The 13544-nt window shown below is 43.1% G+C and overlaps 1 pseudogene across 1 annotated transcript; it reads left to right on the forward strand.

Annotated features, from left to right (window-relative positions):
• Nucleotides 1–5684: 5684 nt before the first annotated feature.
• Nucleotides 5685–13087, forward strand: LOC148000878 (disks large homolog 5-like; annotated as a pseudogene). Its single transcript, XR_015639106.1, has 5 exons — nucleotides 5685–5835; nucleotides 6573–6735; nucleotides 7896–8026; nucleotides 8668–8844; nucleotides 12493–13087. The product of XR_015639106.1 is annotated as a disks large homolog 5-like (transcript).
• Nucleotides 13088–13544: the final 457 nt, after the last annotated feature.

The following is a 13544-nucleotide window of genomic DNA, read 5'->3' on the forward strand; positions in this document are numbered from 1 at the left end:
ATGCTCTTCCCACCCCAGCTTTAGTCTCCTTGATGGTGGCCTGGGCCCTTGAAAATGAAAGAAGTAAAAAGTTCTTGAGAAGCTGTGGCTTTTTGTTTAGCTTCTGGGTCTTAGTGTCTTTGATGAAAAGCTGGATTATAGGAAAAAGATTTTGCACATGAATTTGGGATCATAGAATTCACATCCAACAAACTGGGAGACTGGGCTCAGAGCTGGAGAGGGGAGACTCAGGTGGAACTGAGAACTGTGCAAAGCTGCATCCCATTTCCCTTTGCCACTGCAAGAGCGGGAGAGACCCATTTCACAGTTGTGCTGTGTTGTGCTGTACTAGGCTTGGTAATGAGAAAGCACAGGGCCTCCCTTTGTAGCCTCAAACCCCAGACTCTCCTGTCTCAGTTCCCCAAGCATCAGGAGGGCAGGTGTGGGCTGCCACAGCGCTAGCAGGAACAGGAAGATTTCTGTGTTCTGTTCTCTTCATGGGCTGAGGCTGAGCCTGGAGTCTCCATGTCAGTAGCATCCTTCAAGGCTGTTCCTCTGCAGCTCTGAAACCTTTTGTTGTTTTTGTTTTTTGTTTTTTTTTATGTAAACCAAGTTTATTTTTCCTTTTAAGTAGTGTTTATGTAGCACTATAGCTAGGTAAACAATGTGAATTAGTATAACACATCTCAAAAGCCAGAGTTTTGTTTTCGTTGTTTTAATTTTTTAATGAGTCGTTAAAAAGATGCATCCTATTCTAACAGGATAAATATTTTTAAGCATTTCACTTTGAGTTAATGATGGCTCACAAATGAGCAACTCTCCTCATTGAGGAAAACAAAAAGCTGTTGTGGACAAGGGACAGCTCACTCACACAAACAAAAAGAGCTGTGTAAAAATCACTAACTGTTCCCATATTAAACCTTGACCCCTGGGGAGATGCCTGGGGAGGTTCACTGTCAGAATATTCAAGTCCTGGGGCTCCCTCTAGAGGAACGACTTGAAAACTTTCAAAACTTCATTTGAAAATAACAAGAAAAATCTGACTCTACCTAAGCTATAAAATTTTAAGGCTCAGAGGTAGCATTTGAACTTTTTCAGTTGGAAACCTCTCCGGAATGTTTCTTGCTCTAAAGCACCCATGAAATGGGCGCAGCCACTGTCTTTGCTACTGTTCCAGTCCTTTCTATACAGCAACACAGGGACAATCCTCTCCAGTTTCTGAACTGCAGTCAGCTGTGAGCATTGCTCCAGTGTGGGACAGCTAGCTCTCCTCCAGTCCTTAGGGAGAGCATTCTTAACATTTGAATGCCTGTAGCATAGCTCACCTTTTGCCCTTCTTTGTTCCTTTTGTGGAGTGGAGGTGTCAGATTCTTCAGAAGTGTTGAGCAGCAAACCATCAAAGGAATTCATGACGCTCTGGAACATCTCAGGTACATGGCAAGAAGGCTTGAGTCTAAATGAAGAACTTGTCTTCATAGTTTGCATGGTGGTTAGTGTTTGTTGATCATCAACTTGACAGCACCTGGAATCTCCCTGGAGACACAGCTCTAGGCACCCAAGTGGAAGCTCATTTGATTATTAGCTCTATTATATAAGGCATTACTAGATGTAGGTTAGCCTCGGGACATGCTGTGCAGAACTCTTCTGATTAGACTGATTGAAGTGTGAAGACACACCCTCTGTGGTTGACTGGGACAGTGGACTGGATAAGAGGGATGAAGTGATCTGAAGACCAGCATCTTCCTCTGCTCTCTGCCTGCAGTCAGTACAACAGCTCTCAGGCTCCTGCTGTCCTGACTTTCCACTGTGGTGCATCTTGCAACTATAAAACAAAGTAAACTTCTCTCCCTTAACTTTTGCTTTTGTACACATATTTAATCACAGCAACAGAGAAGTGACAAAGCCAATCAACTGTCACTTAAGCTCCTGAAAATCCACAGGAATCTCAGCCAGGAGTCATAAGCTATTGTCCAGGAAAACTGGAAATTTAGGGGAAGAGACACTCTTTCACCATGCTTCTCCATTCATAAGCATTTTATGGGAACACAGACACTCAGAGACAAAAAGTGGTCAACTGCAATGGAACTTAAAGTACACAGACCCCAATGACATGGTGGATCCCATGAGTCACGTGGTAGATCCCATGAGTCACATGGTAGATCCCATGAGTCATTGGTGGTTCCCATGAGTCAGATGGTAGATCCCATTAGCTCTGCTTCCTAAGCCACTGTGTACTTATCTCCTTTTCCCCTGCTACCTGAATCCAGCTCCATCTTGCCTGAATCTTTCTGCCATGTGTCATGGTATTACCACTTTGATTTCCCATGATTCTGTGCTCTTCCCTTTGTATTCTGATGGCCATGGTGCTTGTTCAAAAACCACCATGCTGTGATGGATTTACTCCTGGTGCTATCCTATAGCCACATAGTTGAATTCAATCATTACCCTTAGTGGTTTGAATTCTGCTGTGCCTAACACTAGTTTTTGTTCACATTTAGAGGACAGAGCCTTTGACTCCTTTTTATCTTTGAGGGGAGTCTTTCAACTAAGCTTCTCTGCCCCTGCACATAGAGTCTCTATGTCCCCTTGCAAGTACATAAATCATAAAATAACCCTCCCTCCGATTCGGTTGGTTTCAAGGCATGAAAAACCAGGGCCAGGCTGTTTACAGATTCATTACTTCCTGACCTTGTCCAGTACAAAGACTGCAGCACTGTATCAGGTGTAACACATGCTCTCATGCACCCTGTTGCCCCTGCCCTCCCTGGTCAGAGTCCACATCCCAGTGTGAGCCCCCAACTCCATCTATCAAACCGCCCTCATTTAAAAGCCCCCAGTTATAAAAAGGCAGGGCCTGCCAGTACTCTAGCTCCTATTGCTGACCCACCCATTACTCCCCAGTGTGAAAACTGCCACTCTTGCAGCACCTTCTCTGTGAGGTTTGGGTCATGAATCCACACTTGGGACAAGATGAAGCTCCTAAGCCTGCTGTCCTCATTCATGTCTGCCTGCCTCTGCACATTCTGATGCCTCAGACCCAAAGCTCACCCTGGTTGCCTTTTCTTCCTATTTTCTCAGTTTACTTCTAGACACTTTTTCAAATGAACTTTCTTGTAAAAGGAATACTTATTCTCTCAAATCTTGGAAAACATAAAGAATTATGGACAAGAGCAACTGTGATTCATGCTTTTGATTTATTTTTGCAAGACATTATCTTTGTAGACATATTTATTATTCCCATCTGTAAGTAGTTTGTATATAAATGTGTGTTTGAATTTGTTTGTTTAGTCCTTATCCTGGTACTATCTTTCATTTCTTTCTTTTCTTCTACTTAATGTAAGGCTACCATTATTTAAAATGTAATTTTGACAACATCTCTAGTTCTTCTTTTGGGATGGAATTTCAGGTTGGAAATGCTGGCACCCTAGGACTTTTTAGGCTCTTAGTGTATCTGTAGCAAGGCTGTTATCCAGGAAGGATGTAGAAATTGACAAACTTCCCAGAGGATCGTGAATATTTACATCTCAATAACCTCCCTGTAAGTCACAGAGTTTTGCTTGGCCGTCCATCATTTAATTCAGCGTCTGTATTTCTGTGATTAGGCTGCATGGTTTTCTACATTTCTTAAGGATATGTGTTCCTTCTTCTGTGCACTGTCTTTGAACGTGCTGTCAGTTTTCAGGTGTCCTGTGCACCCCCTTTCAGTGCTTTAAGGAAACACTTGCTCCCTGAGAAGTTCTTCAGACAGGTTTGCTCTGCTGGGGACATCTTAGCACTGCAGGAGCCCATTGCTACTGAGAGTCTCCATTTACATTAAACCATTCAGGCTTGTCTCCCTCTAGTGGACAAGGAGCAAAGTGCACCCAGCCAACTGCTGTGCATGAGGTCTGTGACAGGGATTTAATACTTTACTGATCAACCAGTGAGGATCCCTGCCCAGTGGACTGTAACTGGACATGGCTATCGTCAGAGCAGTTTATCAGCATTTCATGTAAAACAAACAGGAACTCTAAGCTCTTGGATAAGCCTAGGACATTTTGTTTAGGTAATATTAAGACCTACATTGGAAAATCTACACTCGCATAGCTAGAGATTGAAATATTGATGCCAATTATTTGCTCATAGAAACAATATCAGATGCTTTTCTTTTACATAAAAAACATCATTCTTTGAAAACCTTAAAAAATTACATTTATGGATTCATCTGGCGCTTTATTAAATTCTCTAGCAAATACCATAGCACACCTTCTGACAGTAGGACACAAAAGGTACACCTACTCAGACAAGAAGAAAGATTCTTCTTTACATTAAACATAGAAACACAAGTTAAACCAAAACCAAGAACTTTTTTCAACTGTGTCATACTCTCAATTTATTTTTCCTTCATTCCTAGTTTGGCTTTTTGAGTTTTGCCATATTTACGTACATACATACATACATACATACATACATACATACATACATACATACATACATACATACGTTAAGTTAATACTATCTCTGAGGCTTCAGGCAAACCAGAGTCAGTGTCATCCAGGGAGGGCTTGTAGCCACAAGGGATCACTACTGACCATTACCTGATCCCAAATGAGGTTGGTCCTCTTTTTGGGATGGATGCCCTTAAAGCTCTGCTCACTACTGCTACCAGCAAGGGAGAGCTCTTGGCCAGGCAGTGGCTTCCTGCGGGGAAGGCCTGTGACAGGCTCCTGCAAGCACACTACCACCGCCTCCTCCATGCCTTGGTCAGCAGCTTCCACAGCTGGTTGATGAGATGTTCTGGGTTTTCCCACTCCAGGGCACACAGCTCGGCCTCCAGCAAGGCCCTGGTCTGGCACAGCACCATCGAGGGGTTGCTGTCAGAAGCCAGCAGGTTGCCCAGGTGGAACTCCAGTTCTAGCTCCCTGTACACCATGATGTGCTAGAGCTTCTCTGCTTCTTCCTGCTCTTTCTTGGCCAGCAGCACCTCTGCATTCTGCCCCTCCATGGCTCTCGCTTGCGTTTCAGTTCCCTCATTTTTGGGGATTTTAACTTTTAAGAATGGACAGAAAGTTTACAGTTTGATGTTTGCCCTATACCTGAGCACCTATGTTTTCAGGAAACAGGAGTTTTCATTGCACAAAATGGGATTGTAAGACAGGGATTTCAGGAAAAAACATGGGTGAATACATTGAAACCATGCCCCCTCCCAAGGCACAGTCCATGAAACAATGTACTCCAACTTGCATACATTGAAGGTGTAGGAAAAAATATTGGCCTCCTGGGAACAGTAAAAACTGTGGAAATTGGACTATATGTGACATCCATGGACCCTGGGGTATACATTTCAGGGAGAAGAATCTCCCTCACCCAGGGTCTTTAGATTTTTGGCTGTTAACAAAGATGTTCTATCCAAATCAAGGCTTTAACCAACTCTCCCTGTCCTCAGAACTGAGCTGTAATGAAGCAGTGAGAACTTTGAAGTTGTGGAAGGAGAGTGTGCGAATGGGTGTTCCCTAGCTCAAAAGTGAGTCCTTGGAAAAGCCACTGCAGAACCTGGTCAGTCTGGGTAGAGGTAGTTAGCAAGTAAGCTATGGCATTTCCCAGTGATATCACCGGTGGTGTCTTCCCTCGAAATTCTCTTGTATCCAGGAGACACTAGAATGTTCTGTGATGTCAGCAGTGTTGTGGTGACACCAACTGCCTGAGCGATTTCCCTTCATTTCCTAATGGGTTCCCGAGGAGGCATGTTCTCCAGGATCCTCAGTCTCTTTCGGAGGGACAATCATATCTATGCAGAGACAAGACCAAGGCAGAGGGAGGCCAGCCTTCTATCACGTTGGAGAACAAGACGAATGGAAAGGTCCTTGAGGAGGTCAAGTGAGTACTGGGCAGGGCAAGGGGAGCTTCCTGGAGGAGGTTTGCTTGAGCTGGTCCTTCCAGGAGTAGGACATATGATTTAGAGCCTCAGTCTTCCTAAATGGCTGACCCAGACTCAACAATTTCTGATCATTAGTTTGACAGAGAACCAAGACCTGTTATATGTCAAGGGCTTTCCTTGGATCTCTTTAGTGTCATAGGCAGTGTCAAAGAATACCAGGATGAGCCTCTGTAAGAATAACAAAGTGTCTCTCAGGATAGGCTGTGGAAGCACTTCCTCTCAGCAGTGTCCTGTAGATTATGTGGGTCATTGATGCCAAGAGGGATACTCTCCTGGTCATATATCAAGGTCTCAGTTACTTTGTCCTTGAACACACGTGACTAGGGATTCAAGATGTTAAGCAGTTTGGACTCAAGGACTTACCTGCCTCACATCAGACATTAGCTGAGAAGGTCCTCCAATTCTTCTTGTTTAGGCCAGCTTTAGAATTTCAGTGCAGAAGAATGGCTGTAGGAGGTGTGGTCTATATCTATGATGGCATATGTCACCATATGTCTATGATGGTGGGGAACAGGGACTGAGCTGAGTTCAGCTTAAAGATCGCTTTCTTGCTCTGTCAGGGAGTCACTGTATCTGTAGACTGTTCATCCTCAGACTTCTGTTTTAGAGTAAGCATAGTTTTTCTTGACACTATGTCCACATATATGCCTGTTTACTGGTGTTTATCTACCTACAGAGTCTGATCAGAAAGCATCATCCCAACCCTCCACGACACCTGTTGAGGAGGAGAGAATGAAGCGTTTGGAGAACCTCAAATTTGCTCTCCACAAGGTGCAGAAGGAGAGAGATGAACTCAGGAGAATCCTGGCCGATTACCCTGGAAAGAATTTAAATGACAGGTAGTCACAGTGCAAGTTCTGTTAAATCCACATTTCCTCACATCACAGTAGGCTACAACTCCAGGGTGTCCTCATGGTCAAAATCACTTTCCTGATTGCATCAGAATGTGAAGATCAGATGGGAATGAGATGGTGGCACAGGCTATTTTGATTGCTACAAACGTAAATCATAGCCTGTGGCCTGAATTACAGTCTGGGATTGAGGGTAGTAGTGTGTGAGCTCTCATTGTGTGGTTTAGGTAGCCTGGACAGGTGTTGGGTTGTGGGAATTTCTAGGTGCTCTGATTATGAGCAATCATTGTTGCAATTGATGTGGAGGTGCTTTGGGTTCAATAGGTCCTGTGAAGAGCTGGAGGGGCCTAATCCCTCTTGCTGCCTCACAGTGTGTGACTGGACTGTCAACAGGGTATCATTGTTGTTCTCTGATTTTATTCATTGTATTTTGAGATAATGCCACATTCTTGTATTTATTTGGCATTCTAATTGTATGAAAAGAGAGAGAGAGAGAGAGAGAGAGAGAGAGAGAAAGAGAGAGAGAGTGTTTTGTGTGAGTTTGTGTGTGTGTATGCATGTGTGAGTGCGTTTGTGTGTATAACTTAAGATCTGGGTATTCTGTGTTCTGATTTGGCCTGAGAATTATCCTGTGTCAATTTCCATGGCATGATAATGATGTGGGTGAGAGCCTCACTTTGAACAGTACAACATTTCACATCTGCTCAGGTGGACACACATGGGAATCTCCTGGTGTGTGCTATAAATTCTTTTCCCTGTAAATACTGTTCATGTTCCTTTGGGTTTTCATGTAGCAATAGATTCTATGATTGAGAATTGTTACCTAAGAACAGGAGAATAGTCTTCATGGGTTTAAGTTGGAGCCTGGATGGTGGCACAGGACGCTCGAAAGTTCTTGGCAAGCTAGTCTATTCCTTCAAACCGTCTCAGAGAGCTCAAGCAAATCAGCTCCCTGCTTTTGTTTCCTGGCACTGCTGTCCCTGTGTTCATAATAATAAACTGAATAAATACCAAATGCACCCAGTACCAAGGAGTAAGGGCGTGGCATGTCCTAGGCTGGAGTAGTTCAGGATTCAGTCTGAATTCATGTAATTCTTGAATCCTTCATTCATAATGCTATTTGATCCTTGGACCACGCCCTGTCACAGGAACAAGTTTGAGTCCGAGATGCTCATGATGCAGCACGAGGAAGTGATGACCGACATGAAGAAAATGAGCGAGCAGACAATACCGCTTTGGTCAAATGTAAAAACCTTACACTGGAAAATGACTGGTACTGGTGAGTAACTTACAAGGTTGTGACCCCAGCACTAGGCACAGCATGTGTCAGCCCATTCTTATCTTTGAAGTAAAGTGAGGATCAGGCTTTATAGTGTTTGAAGCAGACCAGGAAGCCTGTCTCTAAGGAAGGCTCTAGGATTTTTACCGCTTGTAGATAGTTTGAACAAATGGAAAGAGACTGTGAGATTCATCAGTCATTGTCCTTCCCAAATAGGGATCCTGTACATAGAAAATGTGTGCACAATGATGGAGTCATCAATCAATCCTGATGCTCTGGGGCTCTGACAGGACACACACACACACACACACACACACACACACACACACGACACATAGAAAGATTGGCCTCCAAGGGACATTCTAATAAAATGGACATATAAGCACACATAACGATTAAGTCCACTTCTAGGAAAAACTTGAATCAATGGTGTCAGGTTTTTGAGAAGTGCCCTGAGTCTTCTGGAATGTTGCTCTTTTCTCCATTTGACCTGTCTCTAGGTTATGCTCCATGGCTACTGTGGACTTGGACTATAATCTGGGGCTCTCTTCTGATCAGGACCCTAGAAGGAGGAATGGACTTGGAGAAGTGGAGGAAGTTGGAGCCTGGCTGGGATTCACCATTTTTTCTTTGTGTCTCAGCCGCAGCTTCTGCCCCCTCCTAACTGAGTGTTTTGAGCTGAAGAACAATGCCCAGAGAGCATGGAATGAGTACAAAGGGCTTCTAAGGGATCAGATTGCACTGGAAGAATCCATTAAGGAAACAACAAGGTTCTGTGGGGAAGCCAGTATGAAAATCCGTGTAACAAGCAGCCTCAGGTAGGATGAATGAAGCATCAAGGGCAGGTTTTCCTGATATCTAAGCAGAAACCAAGTCAAACCAATTTAACCTTCTCCAACTTATCCAGACACTCTCCTAGGTCTCATCCAGTTGTTCATTTCTTTGCCCATTTACAAAACTTTCTGTGATTCTAGCTTCATGCAAGAGTCTGGAGGATTGACAACCAAATCCTCCTGCTCAACTAGAAAATGCATTTCTTTAAGGGGCATCTGTTGATCACACATTGCACACTTACATGCTAGAGGGATGCCATGTGGTAGCCGTCTTTGTAGTGCCCAGAACTGATTAGAGTTCAGTTCACTTGCTAAAAGAATGGTTATCATTGTCAATTATGATGGGGCTTGTGGACTTTCTCTCCTTTTCCCTGTACATTGAAAATGGTCCCTTCTGCCTTTCCAAATGGTGGTTCATAGTGACAGAGCTTGAGAAGCAGTGTGTCAGTCCTGTTCTATGTCAGTGTTTTAGTGTTCTTTCCTGTGGCTTATGTCCTGGAGCTGACTGGATGAACAGGGATGTAAGAAAGACTTCTCTCAGGGTGAGGGTTTGTGTGAGATATGTGAGGGTTAGAGGGAAATTTTTCTCCAACTCTCTCAACCTCGTGTGCCCAAGAAGTGCATTCCCCACACAGGTTTACTCTATAAGGGATGGAGAGCAGTGTCTACGCTCTCACTGACACATTTCCTTTGCCTAATCTGTATGCAACAACTGTGCTTCCAGAAGGATGGCCTCCTCATTCTTTTCTGCTTCTCACTTGTGATTTCTCTCTCTCTCTCTCTCTCTCTCTCTCTCTCTCTCTCTCTCTCTCTGTCTTTCTCTCTCTCTCCCCTCCCTCCTTCCCTACCTCCCCCTCTCCATTTCTCTCTGACTCTGTGTGTGTGTGTATGTGTGTGTGTGTGTTTGTGTCGTTGGGCACAGATGTGTGAACATGGTTATGGCTATGGTACACATGTTACATTGGGAGTTGCTTGTTTTAAGTGTTTGCGCTATGGGTGCTTACATATAGAAGTGTGTGTATATGTGTGTTCGTGCATATGTGTGTGTGTGTGTGAACTCATCAAGTTTCTGAACACAGACACATATTTATATATATTGTATTAGTCTATATGTACACACATAGAAGCATGTAAAAGTATATATATATACATATATATACATATATATATAAAGAGAGAGAGAATGAGAGAGAGAGAGAGAGAGAGAGAGAGAGAGAGAGAGAGAGGAAGAGGAAACACAATTTTTCCAATTAGTTTTTTTAAACTGTTCTTAATGGGGTTTTGATTACTATTGAAATTATTACAGTGGGAAAACTATTCATCAACATTGACATTACTTGGAGAAATCTCAGGAATAGGGTACAGGGATTTGAGGAGAGGCTGCTGTGTGAAATCCATGTACCTGAGTGTGGAAAGTGCTGACTCAGGGCTCTTCTGCCTCCTTTGCTCTCCGTGTGCAGTAACACTGGAAGGTCATGTGCTTGTTGTGTCTTCTCAACATCCTGGTTATGTTAATCGTTACCTGCCACCACTTTCTTTCTAGATCGGCCTAAACTTGATTGAATATACATTGGCTTTGGAGTTTGCTCTGGAAATTGTTAATTGAAAGATTAATTTGCTTAGAGTTGAATCTGCAGGCAGAAGATGTCCAGGAGTTATGTTGAGGTGGAATCACATCTTTGCCTCAGACAGAACCTTAGACTCAAAATAGTCCACAGCACCCACCCTGGGTTGGGTTGTGGCACTCTTAACCATTGTTATTCAAAATCATTTGATCTGAGTGAAAATCTTCTGTAAGGAGGGTTTAGAAAGTGATGACCCTCAGACATTGCTGGAGGTGTCAAATGGGTAGCCCTGTGAGAAGCCATGCACAACTCTTGTAAAAGTTCAACCTTTGACACAGCGATTCCAGAACAAGAAGTAGGTGTCAGCAGAGAAACTGTGGCACATTAGTGTTGTAGTGGTTCACCTCAGAGCAGCCATGAAGCAAAATTATCCAGAAGTCCACCAGTCAGAAAGTGAAAAGGTACAATGTTGTCCAGCCCTTCCATGGACTGTGGCTGAGTTTGATTATACCTGCCAGCATTTGACTTTGAATCAGTCAGCCTTATCTCACTCGAATTATATCTGATAGCATCCCATTACAAGTTTTACCTTGGATTGTGGTTGTGGAGATTTCCTAGCTGTTTGTGCTGGTAGTTTGGCTGCTCTGTCAGGTACTGTATCCTAAAGGGACCTCATATTGAAAAATGCAGCTCACTTTGCATGCACTGGGAAACAGTGAGCAGAGGACAGAAGAGCCTCACCTGCCCCCACCCAGTGCTGTGTTGCCTGAAATCAGCCTCCTGTGCACAGCCTTGTGACCTTGCTAAGCAGGCTTGGCTAACAGGCCTAGATGTCACATTTCTAATTTCTGATTTTAAGGGGAATACACTTTATTGGCTGAGCTGTCTTTAGCCTATGCTCACTGTGTACTTACCCCATTCCAGGTTTTTTTTCTTATGCCACAATAGTAGACTGGGTGATCTCTTCTATTATCATTAACTGGGAAACTAACCACATTCTGCAAAATACTCTGCTTGTGTGTGTGAACAAATATATTTGGGTGAGTTCAAAGGTCTGTCTGTCTGTCTGTCTGTCTGTCTGTCTCTGTATACATGCCTGTCTCCATGGACAATATAATCTTCTAATGACCAGGATGAGGAGAGAATGTAGGAAAGTCTGTAGGATGCCCTGAATCAGAACAAACTGTTCACTGAGCAAAAGGCCTTGGCTGAGAAGATGCGGCATCATTTCGGTGTCATTGAGATGATTTGAAAGCACAGGATGAGAGGACCCAAGTAGATTCCCTGTACTTATGAACTGTCTTATTGGGTGTGTGACTTTCATCATAGTTATCAGCATCTGTCAGCTAGGAGCAGCTCAGAATATTATTCCTGTCCATTTTAAAAGAAATTCCATCCATGAAGTGTATGTGATCCATAGAGATTCTGGCTATGGTGTACTGATCCCTCCAGTCTGAGCTCTCTTGTATTATCTGAGCCCAGTGCCTTTAAGTCTCCCCACAAAGAGTTTTTTGATAACCATAAACAAAGGAGTGGTATAGTTTATTTTCTGTATGAGTATTTCCGTTAGAGTTCAATGCCTACCCTTGGCAAGATTTCCATGCAGCATATTCTTGCCAAATATAATATCACTTCAGTGTGCATGTACTTCTTGAGATATTGTTTCTGTGGGTCTTTGCAGATATTGAGGTTGTGAGTGGACCCCAGGCATATTCCTGCACTGGAGGAATAATGATAGTCTTCATTTCAGTGATGGCCAGGCCTCCAAGGCCTTCCTATTGTTTTCTAGGTTGTTCACATGTCTCCTCATCTGACATTGAGACGCTGCTACATGATTTTAAAATATAATATATATGGACGATTGGAATTATCTGCTGTTCACTGTTCAATTTTTAGCAGTTTTAAAAGCTGGGAAAATATGCAGGCCTGTGGGGTCTCTTACCCTTCTCTCTTGGGCATGAGAAAATGACCTCAGATCAAAGATCATCCTGGATTATCCTGCTGAATTGTGCGCTATGTATGGGAGAAGTGACATGGCAGGTCCTCACCAGGCCTTTTCCACCCCTAGGTCTGAACACTCCAGCAGACGCTTGTCCATGGCCCAGAGCAGGACTACAGCTCTCAGAGACAGACCTGTCCACCAGGAGCACTGAGGGTGCAAAGATTGATAACACCTCCCGCATCTCAGTCCTTGTAACCGTTCCAATCTTGGGCTGAATTTGAAAGACCTTGAGATGTGGCATGGAACACGCCTCACATTTAACCCTTTGACGACTTGTCCATCAACAACCAACCACCCTGAATGAGGCGTCTACATTCCTCTTGAAGAGATTTTACCATCTTACCTGCCGTTCTGCTGTGTTTGCAAGGCCAGCAACAGGCTGGAGTTATATGTTGAAAAATCAGCAGGAATTGAATGCTGACTAATTTACTTGTTCTATTTGGTTTTTAGTTTGAAGTTTGGTTGTTTTATGCATTTGGTTTTATTTGTTTAAGTTTGAAGTTTTGTTATTCATTTGTTAACTTTAGTGTACTTAATTAATATTAATTAATTAATATTCCTAAGGCTATATACATTGAACTCATTGACTCCCCAATTTAAAATGTTCTTGAATAAATTAATGTTTGTCTATAAATAAAAATGTGACCTTTAACCCTTCACTCACAAGACCGTCCTGAGTCGTGTGTTGTTCTTCCTCCTGTAACAGCCCAAGTGTAAGGCAACAGTGGTTTTCTGCAAGTCTCATGCAGCGTAGGCTTCATCATCAGTTCACAGCCAGCCAGAGCTGCACAGGAAACTGTGCTCTTGATGTAGACGGTGTGTCATGCTCTGTGGAACCCCCCTTCATGATGAAATATATCCTTGCTTTATCCTTGTGCTCACAAATTTAGCTTCCTTTATAATGACAAACAAAGGAGAAACACAGAAGTATTTCTCTAATACATTAGAGGAAATAGAACAATTCAGTATGGGAATGTAAAATGTTCAGGACACACAGAGTTTGATGCCTGTGGATTCCTTGAAATATAGCATCAACTATGACTGCACATTTAATGAATTCCACCAATTGTAGAAGAATGAACATTTTTAATATTTTTGTTGTTGGCTTGTTTGTTGTT

This window comes from Rattus norvegicus, chromosome 15 (assembly GCF_021556685.1).
Source record: "Rattus norvegicus strain SHRSP/BbbUtx chromosome 15, alternate assembly SHRSP_T2T, whole genome shotgun sequence".
NCBI lineage: Eukaryota > Metazoa > Chordata > Mammalia > Rodentia > Muridae > Rattus > Rattus norvegicus.